Here is a 20,204-nt window from a genome sequence, read left to right as displayed (position 1 = left end):
TTTTTAGTGTTGTGATGGAAAGCTTGGAGGACCCACCTGTCGGGAAACCAAATCAGAACTTTATTGTGTCTCTGAACAAAGACAGGAAATTCAAGTACTGACTATACCCAGATCTGATGAAGTCTAGTGTTGTATAGTGATTAACCCTGTTTTTTCAGCGTAACTCACCTTAACTCAGTTCCGGCACCTCTCACGTGGGCACTATTGCCATTATAAGAGAACAAGGGAGGTGTTCATGGTGAGTTCTGGCACCTCATTTTCTAGAAAAGTAGCACTGCCTATTCTAGGGACGTGGGTGGCGCTGTGGGTAAAAGCCTCAGCGCCTAGGGCTTGCCGATCGAAAGGTCGGCGGTTTGAATCCCCGCGGCGGGGTGCGCTCACGCTGCTCGGTCCCAGCGCCTGCCAACCTAGCAGTTCGAAAGCACCCCTGGGTGCAAGTAGATAAATAGGTACCGCTTACCAGCGGGAAGGTAAACGGCGTTCCGTGTGCTGCGCTGGCTCGCCAGATGCAGCTTTGTCACGCTGGCCACGTGACCCGGAAGTGTCTCCGGACAGCGCTGGCCCACGGCCAATAGAGTGAGATGGGCGCACAAACCCCAGAGTCTGTCAAGACTGGCCCGTTCGGGCAGGGGTACCTTTACCTTTACCTTTAGCACTGCCTATTATGTTACTCTCCACACAAATTGGAATAAGGTAAAATATTGTGGGTTATATGCAATGTTAGCGCTACTCAGTATAGGCCCGTTGAAATTAAGGAAGCTATTGAATCCAACATATAAATGTCTTCCAGACTTCATCACCTTTACTCCCAAAACATTGATGAATTAGGTTTTTAGAGATCTTTAATTTAATATATACGGATCTTTTTAAAAGATCATCAATTCTGCAGTTATCTTTTAAAGAGCAAAGAGAAACCAATATAGATTAGAATAAAAGAATAGAGAAGGAAAAATCCCATTGGCTCAGGGACTGGGAGGGGAAAAAAACCCAGTTCCTTTCCCCAGAGTTTGCAGTGTGTCATACTGGGCTCATAACGAGGTCCAGAAATAGGCGTCAAAGGGAGCAGCGTGGTGTAGTGGTTAAGAGCGGTAGACTCATAATCTAGTGAACCGGGTTTGATTCCCCACTCCTCCACATGCAGCTGCTGGGTGATCTTGGGCTAGTCACACTTCTCTGAAGTCTCTCAGCCCCACTCACCTCACAGAGTGTTTGTTGAGGGGGAGGAAGGGAAAGGAGAATGTTAGCCGCTTTGAGACTCCTTAGGGTAGTGATAAAGCGGGATATCAAATCCAAACTCATCATCATCATCAGCCCATCAAGGGCAGGGAGAAACCTTTGGAATGACCCAGGAAATGGGTCTAAGTTTTTCTATCATACAATAAAATTATATCCAAATGAAGTGCTCAAAAGATTTGTAGAAGGCCTATAGCTCAGTGGCAGAGTATTTGCTTTGCATGCAGAAGGTTCCAGGTTCAATTCCCGGTGCCTCCAGGTAGGGCTTTGAAAGTCTCCCTGCCTGAAACCCTGTAGAGCTTGATTGGTGTGACCAGTTTCAAATAGCTTCCTATGTTCATCAGTTTTTTAAAAATTCCCCCAAAACAACAAAAACCTCACCTTTCTGTGTTTAGTGAAAAAGTCAAGGGCAGACAAAATAATCGCCAGTCTCCTAGAGAGAGAGAGAAAATACAGAATTATATCGAAAGACATATAGCTTTCATGAGATGGAAAGCACACCTGAGGCTGAAGATTGTTTTTTCAGTGCTTGGGAAGTAAATAGCACATGGTGCTAAGGAACATCAAGGTGAACTTTGGAATTGTTTATGGGCTGATACTTGTGTGAACTCTATTCTTGAAATGGCATTTCTTAATGTCCACTGCTGCGGTTCTCATTTCATGAAATGGATGCCATGTCTGAAAGGAGAGAGAAAGAGAAAGAAATCTTGCGGGAGCATGCTCACTAGAACAGTGTTTCCCAAACGTTTTTGGGCAACGGCACACCTGTGAGCCGGAAAAAAATCTCGCGGCACACCACCATTAAAGCCCCGCCCCGTGACGTCAGCGCGCAGCGTCACGCCGGGAGGGACGCACAAAAGCGAAAGTTTTTTCCCTCCCCCTTGCCGGGGTGGGAGGAGGCAGCAGAGCGAGGGCAGCTGAGGCGGCGGCGGCTGTTGTGGTGGTGGCGGCGATAGCGGGCGGAGGAGGGGGCGGCGGCGGGAGTTGCTGCTGCTGTTGTTGCTGCTGCTGCTGCCCGGACATGCCGGCCTCCTCCTCCTCCGCTGTCTCGCGATCCTCCCTTTTGCGCGCGCTGCCCCGCCGCTCGGCACCACCACCGCGGAGCCGCCCCCGGCTCGACGCGGATCCTCGCCGCCGCCGCCGCCTCTCACCGCCCGACTCGCCCGCCTTCCTCCCACGGCACACCAGCCGATGTCTCACGGCACACTAGTGTGCCGCGGAACACCGGTTGGGAAACACTGCACTAGAAGACTAATCCTTCAGAGGGAGTTGGCAAGTTAAGCCACTGTGTTTCTCTGCAGTTGGCTGCAGTAAACAACTGTTCAAAAGACATGGGGGGTGGAAATGGATGGAGAGACAGATTGACATACACTGTGCATATCTCCCTCCGTTTGCTTTTGATGTGGAGAGCTTCAGAAATGCTTTTTTATTTAAAGCAGAAAGCCATTAAAACATGGGTAGGCAAACTAAGGCCCGGGGGACGGATCCGGCCCAATCGCCTTCTCAATCCAGCCTGCGGACGGCCCGGGAATCAGCATGTTTTTACATGAGTATATTGTGTCCTTTTATTTAAAATGCATCTCTGGGTTATTTGTGGGGCATAGGAATTCGTTCACCCCCCCCAATATAGTCTGGCCCCCCACAAGGTCTGAGGGACAGTGGACCGGCCCCCCTGCTGAAAAGGTTTGCTGACCCCTGCATTAAAAGATCAGTGCAGTATTCTCTTGGGTGACTTTCGCAATGTATTTGTCTCTGTTTCTAGGCCAATCTAATCCTATTTTATAGGACGGCCATGCTAACACTCTGGAAGTAGCAGGCAATGCAGTGTCAGACCACAGCTGCAGTCTTAATCATTTCAACAGTGCAAACCTAACCGTGTCTACTTAGAAGTAAGTCCTTTTGACTTAAATGGGGCTTGGACCCATTTATGTGGATTTAGGATTTTAGGCTATGGTAGGAAGGAAGCCCCATAGAATGCATGGGGACTTGTATCTGAATACTTTTGCATAAGATTGTGCTGTGCAGGACATTTCTAGGTACAGTGTGGTACCTCGGTTTTCAAACGTCTTCATTGACGAACGTTTCAATTTTCGAACTCTGTAAACCCGGAAGTAAATGCTTCAGTTTTCAAACATGCCTCGGAAGTCGAACATGCCACGTGGCTTCTGCTGAATACAAGATCCTGAGTGCAATAGCTGTCGGCTATTGAGTTTTCAGTTTTCGAACTTTTCAGAACTTGAACAGTCTTCCGGAATGGATTACATTTGAAAACAGAGGTACCACTGTAATGCCTATCAGACAATGTTCTGTAGTGGTGGGGGCGCACCTGTAGCACTTGTTAAAGGTAAAGGTAAAGGGACCCCTGACCATTAGGCCCAGTCGTGACCGGCTCTGGGGTTGTGGCACTCATCTCACTTTATTGGCCGAGGGAGCTGGCGTGCAGCTTCCGGGTCATGTGGCCAGCATGACTAAGCCGCTTCTGGCGAACCAAAGCAGCGCACAGAAATGGCGTTTATCTTCTCGCCGGAGTGGTACCTATTTATCTACTTGCACTTTGATGTGCTTTTGAACTGCTAGGTTGGCAGGAGCAGGGATCGAGCAACGGGAGCTCACCCTGTCACAGGGATTCGAACCACTAACCTTCTGATTGGCAAGTCCTAGGCTCTGTGGCTTAGACCACAGCACCACCCACGTCCCTCCGTAGCACTTGTTACTACTTCCTTACAATTTTGTGTTTTTAAAAATAAATATATTCCCTTCGGCCGTTGCTGACAAATACGTAAAGAGATAGACATGGCTGTTTGGAAAGGAATCCAGTTTTTACTTATGCTTAAATAAATTCAAACTTACTACTTCAGTTGGGAACAGCCTATGGGAGTATGTCAGTTCTCCTGTGTGCATACTTCACATGCCAAGGTTTATTTTCCTGGCCTGGTTGAATTGTGTCCTTAAACATGGATAATGCCTCTTTCTTGCCAGGACAAGAGTGTATGGTAGAAACTAGCCTACCATACACATGTAACATTTATCTTTCTTGCTTCATCCAGTTTAGCCTCTGGCACTGACTGCCACTGGCATTTTGCCCTTGGAAGGTTTCCTAGAAAGAAAAGCCACCCTCTGGCTGAAAAAGGCCCCCCACCCCTGCTTCTAAGAAAAGCAAATTGTCTTTCAAGTTTAAGGCGAACTTTAAAAAATAAAATACATAGTTTGGTTCATTCTTGTTCTTGATAGGGATAGAGAAAGCCATGAGGCAATCTACTGCTAATGAATCCTTCTGGGAGATGATGAAATTGGAGTGAGCTGATTGTCAACTGAAAATGCTGAGGGATTTGTAGGGAACGGGCATTGAGGGTTATAGTTTTAGCATAAACTAGTGGCATCTGGTACCCACTGGGGCCTGCGGGGCTAAGCATGGTGCAGAGGGCAGTTATGTAGCTAGTGGGTAGGCAGAGCCAGAGATCACATTAGGCATGCGACACACTTGACCATCCTGCAACTCTGATGGTGGGGTGGGGAATCAAGCAACTGAAATGGTGGCGGTGGGTCTTTCCCTTCTATGAGGTCAGATCAGAAATAGGAAAGGGGGGGGGGAAGGTTTGAAGTTTGATTATGGAAGGGAACTTTATCAAATTTGGGGGAGTAAGTGCATTTGCCTCTAGGGTTGTATCATGAGACTGGTTTGATGCACAAATTTACAATAGCACACAAGGTAGTTATTTGCTGGAGAAGCTGCAAAGCAAAGAAAAAGAAAAAAAGAGCGTAGGAAGCTGCTTTATGTTGGTCTGGCTTGGACTTGCCAATCGGAAGGTCGGCGGTTCGAATCCCCGCAACAGGGTGAGCTCCCATTGCTCAGTCCCAGCCCCTGCCAACCTAGCAATTCAAAAACACACAGTGCAAGTAGATTAATAGGTACCGCTCTGGCGGGAAGGTAAACGGCGTTTCCGTGCGCCACTCTGGTTTCGCCAGAAGTGGCTTAGTCATGCTGGTCACATGACCCGGAAAAAACTGCGGACAAACGCCAGCTCCCTCGGCCAGTAAAGCGAGATGAGCACCGCAACCCCGCCAGAGTTGTCTGTGACTGGACTTTAATAGTCAGGGGTCCCTTTACCTTTACCTTTGATTTAGCTAGATGTTGATGAAAAAATGAGCTTTTGGGATGGGGGTAGATATAGGGAGAAAAGTATATGATTTAAAACAGTGAGGAAGAAAGGCTGATTTAAATTGAAACCATTTCCTATTGCTATTTCAAATATTTCCTAAACTGTGTTGGAAATCTGACCACTCAAGCCATGCTAATTTCCAATGAAATAGAGTATTATTTCATTCCCACGTTGTTGTTTTTAGTCTGACTGAACACAGGTTGCATGATTTCTTTTTTTAAAAAAGCTATAGAGTGAATGTCTTAAAAATATTCTCCTACAGATGTTTCTCATGACCAGGTATCAGATCATTTGTGAGGTTAAATATGGGAATACAGGACATGGATTGTTTTTTCTTCTCCTGTTCCTCCTCCTAGTTTTTCTCCTTTCTGTTTCACTTTGCCTTGGGCCCAGCCACGCCTCTCCAAAAACAAAGTAGTGAACAAAACTATAATGGCAATGAAATTAAATGCATGGGATGAGGGGGGGGGACTTGGTTTGACAGTATTATATGCGAAAAGAATCTTGGGGTTCTACAGTGTGATGCAAAAAAGGCTAATGTAATTTTTAGCTGCATAAATAAGAACCATAGCTTCGAAGGTGATGGACTACATGGAATTGGCAGACATGACTGGCAGAATCCGAGATCAGGGAGAAGAGGTGGTGGAAGAAGATTGGAAGAAATTTAAAGACTACCTGCGGAAATACTGTAAAATTAATGAATGTTAAAGGGATGTTGGATTGAAAACAAGTGGTATTGGTAAAAAGATTAACAAGAGTATGTAAATATGGATTGATAATGGTGGAAAATATATATTTATAATAGGTTAAGATGTTGAGCAAGGATAAATGATAGAGGGTAATAGCAACGATGATGATGATGAAATTCTGAAAAATGATGATGAAATCCATAGCAATAACAGCTCCACTTTACCCTACAGTAGCTTAGCCTCACATTAAATACTGGGTCCAGTTCTGGGTGCTGCAGTTTGAGAAGGAAGTAGGCTGCTTGCACACCATACACAGTGGTACCTCGGGTTCCAGACGCTTCAGGTTCCGGACTCCACTAACCCAGAAATAGTACCTTGGATTAAGAACTTTGCTTCAGGATGAGAACAGAAATCATGCAGTGGCAGCGGGAGGCCCCATTAGCTAAAGTGGTACCTTAGTTTCAGGTTAAGAACAGACCTACGGAACGAATTAAGTTCTTACAGGTACCACTGTATTTAAAGCATGTGACTTCCCCCCAAAATTCCGGGGAACTGAGTTTCCCTCTCACAGAACTATGATTTCCAGCATGCTTAGCAAACTACATTTCTCATGATTCCTTGGGGGAAGTCACATGCTTTAAATGTTTGGTGGCCTTACAGAAATTGGAATGGGTTCAGAAGAGGGAAAACAAGGATGGTATGGAAAACAAGTCCTATTAGGAAAGGTTGAAATAATTGGATACACTCAGAAAGTGCGTCATTCCAGTTCCGTGACATTTCCTTACCTGGTAATTTTTGTGTATTTTATGTGATCTTACACATGACATAAAATCCACTTATGGAAAGCTAGCGGAATCTAGCTTCGCAATCATTTTCCTGTTAATTGATTCCAGGAAAAATCCATTTGTAACCCCATTAGCCTGGGAAATTGCAGGAGTTTTAGACTCCTGCAATTTCCCCCTGGTTTTCAAAGGTCTTGACATGACAAAATTTGGAGCGCTATTTGAACATTCAGTTCTTTCCTGCTCTTTTTCTGGGTGAATCATAGGGGTACAGAAGTGTACATGCGCACAGAGGGCGGTGACATGTCCAGCAATGCCTGCTTGTTTTGTCACATCGTGCTTTCTGGTGTGAATGAAACGTGAAAGGTGGTGGTGGTATGTTGATCAGAAAGCCATAACCCAAAAAGAAAGAAAGAGCCATAACCCAGCGGCTAATGTAGCATAAAATGGATATCTGAAACTGGGATATTGTAACCAGGAAAAATAATGCTTGCACCTTTATTCTCCAGAAAACAGAACTAGAGCTAATGTGTTAATGTTACAGGAGGGTAGAATTTGGGAGCAGAAGCTTGACTATGGAACCAGTTGTCTAGAGGGGTGAGCTCTGTGAGGTCGTCTCCAGGTTGACTGGAGAACTGGAAAAACAGTTGAGGATGCCTTTCCTCTGAGTTTCCTGCTTCAAGCAGAGAGATTTGGACTGTAAAATGACCTACAGGGTGGCCTTTTATTGGTGGCTCCCTGCTTGTGGGTTACCTCTCCCTGTGATGTTTGACTGGTGCCATCATCCTTAAATAACTTTTGGTGCCAGGCAAAAACTTATTTTTCACCAGGCCTTTGATTCTTAACTATCTGTAATGCCCTTAGTTGGGTGGAATGATTTAACCCTGCCCTAAAAAGGTAAAGGGACCCCTGACCATTAGGTCCAGTCGTGGACGACTCTGGGGTTGCGGCGCTCATCTCGCTTTATTGGCCAAGGGAGCCGGCGTACAGCTTCCGGGTCATGTCGCCAGCATGACTAAGCCACTTCTGGAGAACCGGAGCAGGGCACGGAAACGCCGTTTACCTTCACACCGGAGCGGTACCTATTTATCTACTTGCACTTTGACATGCTTTCGAACTGCTAGGTTGGCAGGAGCAGGGACCGAACAACGGGAGCTCACCCCGTCATGGGGATTCGAACCGCAGACCTTCTGATCGTCAAGTCCTAGGCTCTGTGGTTTAACCCACAGCGCCACCCGCGTTTTAGAGTTTACCTCTAAAACTAGGATTTTAATGTACATGTTTGTTTAATATATATCGTAAGTCATTTTGAGTAACCTTGATAGTGAAAGCGACCAGTACACTTAAGTAATAGTAATAGCATTTTTCAGTTTTTCCCCTTGAGTTTTAATAATGACAGGTAGGTATTGAGAAAAGAAACAACAGAAAAATTCAGGTTTGTTTCTAAAAAAATAAAAAAGATTAGTTGTCACAATTGTCAATGAAGAAATTTAGGACGCAGTTCTGTGACTTTATAAATAATATAACATTCTATTTCAATACTTTGCGTCAACTCTTTTTTTCTCTTCTTCCTTCAAATTTTAAACTAATAACTTAGTTTTGTTTAAATTAAATCCTGCCACTTCCCCAAATTCTTGAATCTTTTCTATAACTCTAGGGAGAGAGTTTTTTGGATTCTCCACCATAATTACTAAATCATCAGCATAAGCTTTCAGTTTAAATTTATTTTTTCCAGTTTTTATCCCTGTGATCTCATTACAGTGGTGCCTCGCAAGACGAAATTAATTCGTTCCGCGAGTTTTGTCGTCTTGCGATTTTTTTCGTCTTGCGAAGCACGGTGTCGGGAAAGTTTTGGAAAAGCTTCAAAAATCACCAAAGTCTTAAAAAAACTCAAAAAAGGCTACCACACCGCGTTCTATGAGTTGCTCCTCGAAGTCAAGTCGCAACTGTATTAGCGGTGTTAAGAAAAAGGAAACAAACTTGCAAGACGTTTCCGTCTTGCGAAGCAAGCCCATAGGGAAAATGGTCTTGCGAAGCAGCTCAAAAAACAAAAAACCCTTTCGTCTAGCGAGTTTTTTGTCTTGCGAGGCATTCGTCTTGCGAGGTACCACTGTATCTGCTCTTATATTTCTTGCAAGTACTTCTAGGACCAGAATAAACAACAGCGGTGATAACTGACATCCTTGTCTAGTTCCTTTTTGTATCTTACATTCATTCGTTATCGCCTGATTTACAATTAGCTTAGCACTTTGTTCTGAATATATTGCCTGTATTCCTTTTAAAAATTTAAATCCACAATTAATTTCTTCAAGCAATTTTTTCATAAAATCCCAAGAAACATTGTCGAAGGCTTTTTCAGCATCTATAAACATCATTGCTGCCCCCCCCCCCATTTTTTACCTCCAGGTATTCTATTACATTCAGAATATTCTCTTTCATTTGTCTACCTGGAAGGAATCCTGCCTGATCTTGATGTATATACTCAAATTTTTTCCCCCCATTCTGGTAGCTAAAATGTTTGTAAATAATTTATAATCATCATTATTTAATAGAGAAATAGGCCTATAATTTTTTTATTTGCAACATATCTGAATCTTGTTTTTGGGATTACTGTAATATAAGCTTCTTTCCATGTTTCTGGGATTTCACCTGTTTTTAAAATCTCATTCATCACATCTTTCAATGGGTTTACCAATCGTTCACTTAATTTTTTATAATATTTTGCCGTTAGTCCATCTAGTCCTGGAGACTTGCCACTTTTTGTCCAATTAATTGCCTCTAGTACTTCTTGAGCTCTTATTTGAGTATTTAAAATCACCATTTTTTCCTCTTATTTTTGGCAGATTAATATTTTTTATATATTCCTCTATTTTACAATTCTTTTTCTTTCCTTTCTTATACAATTCTGAGAAATACTTTACAAATGCTGCTCTTATTTCCTTCATCTTATCTGAATCTTTCCATTTATATTAATTTTATTAGTGGAGTTTTTTGTTCATTTTTTTTCAGCTGCCACGCTAGCAGTTTTCCTGATTTATTGGCCTTTTCAAAAGATTTCTGTTTCATTCTTTTTATCTTCCAGCTAATTTCTTCATTAACTATCATAGAGTATTGGGTTTGTAATATTCTAATTGCCTGCTTGACTGACTCTTTTATTAGCTTTTTTTGACAATTGTTTCTCCTTTTCCATAATTTCACCTAAGATCTCTTTTTTCTTTTTTCCTTTCAATTTCCTTTTGAATGAATTTTGTTGTACAGTGGTACCTCGGGTTAAGAACTTAATTCGTTCTGGAGGTCCGTTTTTAACCTGAAACTGTTCTTAACCTGAGACACCACTTTAGCTAATGGGGCCTCCAGGTGCCGCCGGAGCACGATTTATGTTCTCATCCTGAAGCAAAGTTCTTAACCCGAGGTACTATTTCTGGGTTAGCAGAGTCTGTAACCTGAAGCATATGTAACCTGAAGTGTATGTAACCCGAAGTACCACTGTACAGTGGTGCCTCGCAAGACGAAATTAATCCGTTCTGCGAGTCTCTTCGTCTAGCTGTTTTTTCGTCTTGCGAAGCAACCCTATTAGCGGCTTAGCGGATTAGCGCTATTAGCGGTTTAGTGGCTATTAAAGGCTTAGCGGCTATTAAAGGCTTAGCGGATTAGCGGCTAAAAGGCTATTAGCGGCTTAGCGGCTTAGAAAAAGGGGGGGAAGCAGAAAAAAATCGGAACACTTGCAAGACGTTTTCGTCTTGCAAAGCAAGCTCATAGGGAAAATCGTCTTGCGAAGCAGCTCAAAAACGGAAAACCCTTTCGTCTAGCGGGTTTTCCGTCTTGCGAGGCACCACTGTATATAAGTGTTTTTACTTTCTACTCTGCCAAAGTATCAATCTGTCAAATTCTGTCCAGCTGGCAATGTGTATCCTACCTTTATCCAAAGGACAACTGGACACAGTTGTAGCCAATATGTACCCAAGAGAAAGAGAGTCTCTCAAAAGTCCAAAGTCAAACTGTTACAAAGTCTCCAAAGCTGCAAATACTATGTTCTGCTTCCATACATAAAAAGTCCCCTTGCAGAGCCTGTCCTCAGAAATCGGAAGCTGATTTCCTTTTTGGCTTCCGTTTCACCAAATCAATCAATTTAAACCTAGTTTCTTCTCTTATTCTTATTTGGTTTTTACCTCTTAATTGGGAGATCCACTGCTTATGGTGGCGGTGTGTGGCTCCGGCTGTAGAGTTTGCTGGAGCCGTGAGTGGACTCAAGCCTCTTCCTTTCCCCTGCGCAAAAACAGCAGCCGGGGGATCAGGGCCGGCGGGTTTGTACACTCTGCTGGACCCCTAGAGTCCCCACTCTTTTGTGGGGAATTTTTTGGGGGGGCATCTAGCCCTGGCATGCACCCCCAAGGCTCTATCAGCCTGAACCATGTTTAGACAGACGAAACGGAGTGCGCCACCAGTGCCTCCGTAGCGAACCGGAAGGTCAATTTACCATGTCTTGGAATTCCAGTCCATAGCACCTGTACCACCCATATTGCTGAACTATATGTCACTTATCTTAAAAGAAGAATACAAGGAATAAATCCTTCTCAGTGGCTCAAAACTGGAATGTCAGTGGCTCAGAACTGGAAAGTTACATTACTCTTATTGGAAATAATGGCTTAATAAAGTTTGAGACTTGGTCATAATGGCAAAAATAGCTGAGAATTGCAGCTGACTATAGAAATTAATTCTGGGAAAACTGGTTGCTCCATATACAATATTGTCAAGAGAACAATTACTTCCTGCAAAAGCAAATTCAAGTAGGGTTCTGTTTGTTTTGAATTTTGAAATTTTAAGTTAAGCCATATTTTTTTGCAGAATATTATGATCTGAAGTAATTTTATCTGGGTTGAGTTTTGTGGTGGTGGTTAATCATTGTCAAATGATTAAATTTAAAAAGTTCAGAAATTAATGGATCTAAGTCAGTCATGTGCATTATTTTCGGTGGGTCTACTCTGAGTAAGACTAGCATTGGCTGCAACCCACAGTTAGCCACCTGCAGGTTAAACCCACTTAAATTACTGGGCATGGCTTACTTAGGTATGATAATTTCACCCTATGGTGAAATTACCCTATGGTAACAACTGGTTGAAGCAAGGTCTAAAAGCTAACTGGGCAGACTTCAGAACATGAGATGAAAATGAAATGCAGGTAGAGTGCAAATATTCATACTCTTGTTTTTAATTGTTTTCCTAAGTCACTTGGAATTTGTTTATGGACTGAATTCAAGGTGCTCATGTTAATGTTTAAAGCCTTAAACGATTTAGGCCCCAAATATCTGAAAGACCGTCTCCTACACTATAGTACTAAGATTGGCAGAGGGGGCCCTCTTGGTAGTTCCACCACCCTCAGAGATGGCGGCGGGGTGTGTGTTCCCCAGGATAGGGCCTTCTCTGTGGTAGCCCCTAAATTGTGGAGCTCCCCACACAGGTTTATCTGGCACCTTCATTATACAGCTTCCGGTGAATTCTGAAGGGGCACCCCCTTAACATTGGTTTTTTGCACTTGAGTATGTTTATAGGGACGCGGGTGGTGCTGTGGGTTAAACCACAAAGCCTAGGACTTGCCAATCAGAAGTCGGCAGTTTGAATCCCCGTGACGGGGTTAGCTCCTGTTGCTCGGTCCCTTCTCCTGCCAACCTAGCAGTTCGAAAGCACGTCAAAGTGCAAGTAGATAAATAGGTACTGCTCCAGCGGGAGGGTAAACGGCGTTTCCGTGTGCTGCTCTGGTTTGCCAGAAGCGGCTTAGTCATGCTGGCCACATGACCTGGAAGCTGTATGCTGGCTCCCTCAGCCAATAAAGCGAGATGAGCACCGCAACCCCAGAGTCAGTCACGACTGGACCTAATGGTCAGGGGTCCCTTTACCTTTTACCTATGTTTTTAGGACCCACCTTATCCTTGTGATGGTAAGTTGTTTTAAACTGGTTTTAGTCTTGTAACCCACACTAGGACATTCACACCGGCTTATTTATTCTGAATGTTTGCAAGTCATGCCAGTAAAGGTTTGATGAGGACAATGACTAGGACATTAAAGTGAAGGGTGGGTTAATAATAATAATAATAATAATAATAATAATAATAATAATAATAATAATAATATAATGTAACAAGATGATGATTGTGTCCATCAATTTCTGTTAGATTGCGCTGAGTAAGGCACATGTGAAAAATGGCGATGTTCCCTGATTCACTCAAGGTGAATCTCCTGAATAGCCAGTCTTGCCAAGATTATCACCCTGAGCAAGACAGGATAACAGAGTGCTTAAAACACCTAAGGAGAAAGGGAAAGTGGGAAATAGGCTAGGCGATGCCTAGTCTTCAGTCATTACTTGTCTAATAAGGAGGCTTGTAGCCTTTTCTGCAGTCCCTTAACTCCTTTAGCTGCTCATTATCCAGTTGATGACAATCTTAAATTCTTACGTTATAGCTCTGAGGACTGTAATTATGAGTGGTGATGAGTCCTCTTTATGCCAAGAGGGCTTTAAAAAAAATGTCTCAAAAACAGGAGCTGTAGTCATCTCCCTGGCAATTTTATCTCCCTCTTACACGCCCCACCCTTTTGCTTTATGTTCCAGGAGAAAAGGTCAGTCTAACTTGCTAGCATTCCCTAGCTCAGAGTGTTCCAACACAGAACCTTCTTCTTACAGTACCTCTGGTCCTCTAACCTTGTTCAGTGCCGGTGATGTATATTTAGGGGGGAAATGTTGCAAGGGAAAGAGCTGGAACTTTTGAAAGCTTTGCTTCTCTTTTGTTCCAGGGACACATTATCTGTATGCTCCTTGATGATTTTTACATGTTCCTTGATGATTTTACGTTGAAAACTGCCCTGAAATCTATAGATGAAGGGTGCTACAAAATGTTAATAATAGTAATAATTTTCATCAGAAATATGTAAAAAACAGGGAGATGTCTGCAACAGAAAGACATTTATGTGAGGGAGGCATGCTTTTTGTTTGCCTGCTGAAGGGAGCTAAACAAGGATGTTAATAAATGCACATGCAACACATAATTATTCTGAATAAATCCAGTCTTTGGCTAGAGCCTGCAGGAAAGTGACCCCAAATTCACACTTAACAACTTTATTAAGGGATTATGATTCCTGCCGTGATTCCTACGTCATGGAGAGTGGGCTTAGTTCACTGCTGGAGCTCATGCTAAAGGCCTCGGGCTCAGTGCCTACTTCCTTCGGGTATGACTGGGAAAAACTTCCGTCTGCAGCCCTGGAGCACCACTGCAAGGCAGCATGGGAAGTCCTGAGTATGAGGGACCTCATGGCCTGACTCAGTCTAAGGCAACCTCCTCTGTTTCCATTTAGATACAGTCCTTTATTCGCCACCAAGACGACTGAACTTCAATTTTTAGGCCAAGGACAACAGTTCTGTGGTAGAACATGTCTGTTGGCATGCAGGAGGACCTAGGCAGTGTTTCTCAAACGTGGGTCCCCAGCTGTTGGACTACAACTCCCATCATCCCTGACCACTGATCCTGCTAGCTAGGGATGATGGGAGTTATTGTCCCAAAACAGGTTTGAGAAACACTGACCTAGGGTCACTCCTTGGCATCTCCCAGGTAGGGCTGGGAAAGACTCCTGTCTGGAACCCCAGAGAAGCACTCCTGATCACTGTAGACTTGTGCTTCTCAAGATCCACCAACCATGGTCCGCTTGAAAATTGCTTATGGTATTGCTGGACCATGTAGTGATTTTTCTGCCTGTTGGAGCAATTGTAATACACTGTGCTAGATGCTGTATGAATTTTAATTTGTATTGCTTTATTTCATTACAATTTGCCTTCCGTAGAATTCAAATTGTAATACACTCCAGAACAAATTAAGTTCTTAACCTGAGGTACCACTGTACAATACAAGAAATGCAAGAAATATAATTAAAACAGATATTAATACAGTGGTACCCCGCAAGACGAACGCCTCGCAAGACGGAAAACCCGCTAGACGAAAGGGTTTTCCATTTTGGAGGCGCTTCGCAAAACGAATTTCCCTATGGGCTTGCTTCGCAAGACGACAGCCCATAGGGAAATCTCCGGGACAGCGGGGAAGCGCAGCGCGTCTTCCCCACTGTCCTTGGACCTCCTCCTGCTGCCCGGCATCGGAACGAAGGGTTTTCCTTCCCACCGCCAACATTCAGAATGCTGTTCTGAATGTTGGCGGTGGGGAGGAAAAACCCTCCTCCCACGCAAGCCCTGGGAACAGAGGGAAAGCGCTGCGCCCCTTCCCCTCTGTTCTCGTACCTGTCCTGAAGGCTTGCGGTGGGGAGAAAAGCCCTTCTCCGCACCGCCAGCCTGGCAAGCGGTTTCCCTAGGAATGCATTAATTGATTTTCAATGCATTCCTATGGGAAACCGTGCTTCGCAAGACGAAAAACTCGCAAGAAGAAAAAACTTGCGGAACGAATTAATTTCGTCTTGCGAGGCACCACTGTATTTTAATGCAAACATACAGTGGATCCCAGGTGGTCTACAGACCATGGTTTGGGAACCTCTGGACTGAACAATACACAAGTAGATAAGCCAGTGGTCTGACTAGGTATAAGGTAGCTTCCAAAATGGTAAAGCTGTCTGTTACAGTACACAAGGAAACTCCTTGGTAGCCCCATAATGTGTTATTACTATCAAATACTGCCCATTTTTATGTAGCTGCTAGCCTAATGCACGTGTGCTTTAAGCACATAAGAAGAGTCTGTTGGATCAAGATGAAGACCTATGAAGTCCAGCATCCTGTTCTCGCAGTGGACATTCAGGTACTTGTGGGAAGCCTGAAAGCAGGACTCAAGTGCAATATCACTCTCCCCACTTACAGTTCTCAGCAACTGTCATTCATTATATCCTCTGACAGGGGAGTGAGGAAATCTTCTCATTGGACGTTACTCTGGCTACCTTCATTGGAAGCAGTGTTAGGAACTGGGATATGAAACTAGGTGCCATGTGGCTCCTGGGACCCAGGGCTTGGCAGTGAGTTGCAAAAAGGACTCACTGGTGAATGCGTTGTTGTGGTGGTGGTGAGTTCTACCCCATGACTACTGTGTCCTAAAATCCCCTCCATGAAAACAAAAATGTTATGCATATTGAAAACTCATCTAAGCTGATTAATTTGTTTACTCCTATGATCCTCTCCTACACATGCCTTATTTTCTGAAACCCATTTGCCCTTCGGATGTTGATGCTTGCAAAATGCTGCCCTTGGTTGAAAAGATAGAAGCTGCACATTGAAAACGCGCTCTTGCTGTAAGCGATGATTTATATTTCAACAGAATTAAGCCTCAGTAGGGTCAAAGAGGACCCACTTATCTTTCCTTTATAATCCATCTACAGATGAAGAAAGGATGGGTGGAAGGGGTTGAGCCTGTTGTGAAAGTGATGTGCCTTCTCATGTTGGAATTTGCGCAAAGCAGTGACAGACTAAATAGGAATCCTTAAAACTACACAGTGCCAAATCTAGAAATAAAAGAGATAATGTTCTTGGGACCAGCCCAGCTGCTTGAGGTGAAGGACAAGATGGTGTTCCCAGTTCCATGTATAGAAGCCAGCTAGCCTAGGTCCCATCTGCGCCATATTTTTAAAGCCTGCCATTGTAAACAGTCATGACTTTTGCCAAAGTATCATGCGTACTGTAGCTTGTTGATAGCGGTGTGAGTTGTTAAAAAAGGTAAAGGGACCCCTGACAATTGAGTCCAGTTGCTGACAACTCTGGGGTTGTGCTCATCTCGCTTTACTAGCCGAGGGAGCCGGTGTTTGTCCGCAGACAGTTTTTCCGGGTCATGTGGCCAGCATGACTAAGCTGCTTCTGGCACAACGGAACACCGAAACCAGAGCAGCGCATGGAAACGCCATTTACCTTCCTGCCGGAGTGGTACCTATTTATCTACCTGCACTTTGACATACTTTTAAACTGCTAGGTTGGCAGGAGCTGGGGCCGAGCAATGGGAGCTCACCCTGTTGCAGGGATTGACCTTCTGATTGGCAAGCCCAAGAGGCTCAGTGGTTTAGACCACAGCGCCACCCGTGTCCCTGGTGTGAGTTGTTAGGAGACTCCTATTCCCCTTATGGAGCTATAGTTCCCTAGGAAGAGGGATTGATTCCTAAACTTGTTTGTTTACTTTTGCAAAAAGTGTAAGTCCAAGGGAACAGCATTTTGCAAAATAAATCCATGCTGGATGTTGGAAATACCTTCCCCAGACAATATTTTTCTAGTCTACTTTGCACCAGGTGCTATCTGTAAAGTGACATAAGATCATAGCTTTGTTCAGAGATATGCTGTTGAAAAGTGGCAGACATCTGAAAGTGACCTCAAAACTTTAAGCAACCTGAATTGCATGCTTTTGGGTTTTGTTTTGTTTTTAATACTGTTTCCCTCTCCCTCCCTCTTAAAGAATTACAAATCCATGTTGTCATAGAAACTACAGAGGTTGATTGAAACACCTGAATTTAGAAGCTTTTTTTAGGGGGTGGGACCATAAAGAAAGACCCACAGTCTTATGTCACAGAGAAAGCTGGCTTGATTTATATGACTGATGCTCATAATGACTTTTTCTTTTCTCTCTGTTTTTCTTTATATAAATATAGAAAATGTTTCTTGTGTGTTGCTGTTCAAACAATTTTGTTCACCTATGGAAAGAAACGCAATAAAAAATTTTTTTTAAAAAAAAATATATGACTGATGCTCTTATTTTTACACAGGAAGAATATTTACTCACATATTGTTGGGGAGTTGAACTTGCCCTCAAATGTCTGAGCTTTTCCGTTTTCATTTGAGGCTCCAGAAATAACCTTGATTTGGTTCAGGGATAAAGAGCATGGTGGAATTCATTTGTTTTAGCCTTCCTCACTCAGGGAGGAATGCATATTGTATAATTAACTTGAAAGGGTTTTGTTTCTTGACAAGCTTTGTCTTATTGTGTAATTATAAGTGTGCATCACAATTTGGTCGTCTACTTTTTTTAAGATGCATTTTAGGGTCTGTGGGGGTATGAGAACCAAATATTCTATAATGTGTATAAAACTACCCCTCCCAACTCTTTGCAAGGAATACTGTCTCTCCTGTTCATTCAATTTCCTTCCTCCTTTTCCCCCTCTCTGACTGGTAATGCAATCATTGGGCCTCTGGGGGCATTGTGAGATTGCACTACAGAGCATGCTCCTCAGCACCTACTGTGGCTTTGGTTGGAACGCGTGGAGGGAGTAGATTAGGCCTCTGAAACGCCTTGACAAGAATCCCAAAAGGCCTGCACAGACAGACTTGAGGTATGAGCACTTCCAAGTTATATTTTAAAGGGCTGGTTTCTCTCTCTCTCTCCCCCCCACCCTTGTCCTTGGGAGGGTATTTCGGAAGGAAATGCCTCTGTACTGAAATAACTCTAGCAGCAAAGCAGTGCCTTTCTGTTATCAGATCCTTTTATCTACTCTGCTGGAAGGGGGTCCTTGTAGCCTGGAACCTTTTCCATTTGCACTGAATGGCAGAGCTGGCTCTGAATTATGAAGCATGCTTCTGTTTTACTTAAAGGCAAGCTGCTCTTGCAAACGTTTATGGAGTCATGCCTCAAAGCAGGCAAAGCCATGCTCAAAGCAGCAAGTTGGTTGCTGCTGCTGCTATTGCTGTTCTGTCTGCCCAGCTTTTCTCATTCTTTGCTATAACCATTTCCTTGTCCATTGCAAATTACATTGTTCTCAACCTTTTGTGTAAGGGGCAGCAAGAATGTATTTTGAGAGCTCCAAAGAGTAAATAGCACAAGGTAACTAAAACCAACCAGCCAGACAAACAAACTAGGGCTCTAGGGGATTTTGTGGTTACTTTGTTAGGCATGTTGCTTTTTAATGCAGGATTTTGAAATAATTGCTTTAACTGGACCTTATCCCTTCAAAATGGCTTCTGTGTATTAATTTTAAAAGTATAAATGGTCTTCTGTTTTACTCAAGCAATAATTCCAAATACTGTATGCCCAGTATTGGAGATGGAGCAGCAAGCTCTTAAGGTGCCAAACATTTTTATTTGAAGTTGGTTTATTATCCTGGATGAGGTTTGCAAGGCTACTTTCTTTTGTATGGTAAATAGTTTTCCTTGCATAAAGGTAAATAAAAGGTAAATTGTGTGTACAATGACTTTTAATGGGCCTGTCTTGGCTTTGATTTCCTGATTGTATTGATAGAAGTGTGGTACACTTGAAGTTAGAATCTGTTATGTTTAGAAAACAATTCTAAATGTACCTGGCTTTGAAGTCAAAGAGGACCTAGTTTAGAGCTGAGCAATGTTGCCACCAAGTCATCTGTGCCTTTTATAGCGTTCACAGTTGATTGTATTTCAGTCACACTTAAAATTGATGCTATTTTAGGCTGGCAGGCCCAGGTGAAACTAACACTTTTAAAAACCCACGTGCTCCTCTGGATCATCTGGGGTAATGGTTTTCTGCAGGGTTTCTGTGCAACACTACTGGAAAAGCACAAAATAAGGAGGGAAATTCACTAGCACTGGCCAGGCACTTGTGACTGGCTGTCCATTCACAAATCCAGCCTTTGAAGTGTTTGGTTTCAGCCTTTTGTTTTACTTTCATGAGTCTCCCAGGTGCCTGCCACCATTATCAGGTCAATCACCTTTGGATAACATACTGCGGTTACAATAAGGTAAAATAGAAGTAACTGTGCTTTCATTTTGTTCCTTGTTGAAACAGGCCTCAGCCTCTGGCATCCATCTTGGAAAAACAGCCTGAGTGCTGGAGCTTGCTCTGTTTTAACTTCCTAGACAAAATTATTCACCTCTTCGCCAGCTGTGTTGCATTCTACACCCTGTAGCTTATAACAGGTATACATGCATGAATTAGAGGAGCCCGGGGGGAGTGCGGAAGAAGAGACAAAATGAACAGAGTATAAATGAATTCAGTATATACTGCTGTACATACAAAAAAATACTGCCTGCCTTATATAACAGAAAACTATTGTGTTTATAAATCCATTCCTTCTCTGGGTTTGGGTTTGGAATAGTGTAGAACAGGCTTTGCAAACCCAGTGCCCTCCTGATGGTTCAGACTACAACTCCCTTCAGCTTATGCAAGCACCAGTCTTCTGCAAAATAACACAAAACCCTCTTCCTCGTAGTGCATACGCACTGGAGTACAATGCTGTCAGATATTTATTCTCTTATTCAGAAGACCTATAAACCTCTTGATCAAAAAACCTCCCTAAACAGTGTGTAAATAAGATTGGAGATAAACCGCAGCTGAAATCCATAATCTTGATTGAAAGCGTATAGACATAATACCATCATCATTAAAAACAAACATATATGAAAACCTCTCATTTGATAACTTC

The 20,204-nt window shown here is 43.3% G+C and overlaps 1 protein-coding gene across 5 annotated transcripts in view; it reads left to right on the top strand.

Annotated features, from left to right (window-relative positions):
* Positions 1-20,204, top strand: part of EHMT1 (euchromatic histone lysine methyltransferase 1) — a 155,839-nt gene that overhangs the window by 10,482 nt on the left and 125,153 nt on the right. The window contains exon 1 of one of the 5 annotated variants that reach the window (XM_081179650.1): positions 18,018-18,146. The exons of 3 other annotated variants lie outside the window; for them this stretch is intronic. The gene's annotated coding sequence lies outside the window, so the exon portion shown is untranslated. Of the gene's footprint in view, positions 1-18,017; positions 18,147-20,204 lie in introns of those variants that run through there. One more of the 5 variants, XM_081179653.1, reaches the window with a different exon arrangement.

This window comes from Podarcis bocagei (assembly GCF_964188305.1).
Source record: "Podarcis bocagei genome assembly, chromosome: Z".
NCBI lineage: Eukaryota > Metazoa > Chordata > Lepidosauria > Squamata > Lacertidae > Podarcis > Podarcis bocagei.
This window is presented reverse-complemented; position numbering and strand designations above follow the sequence as displayed.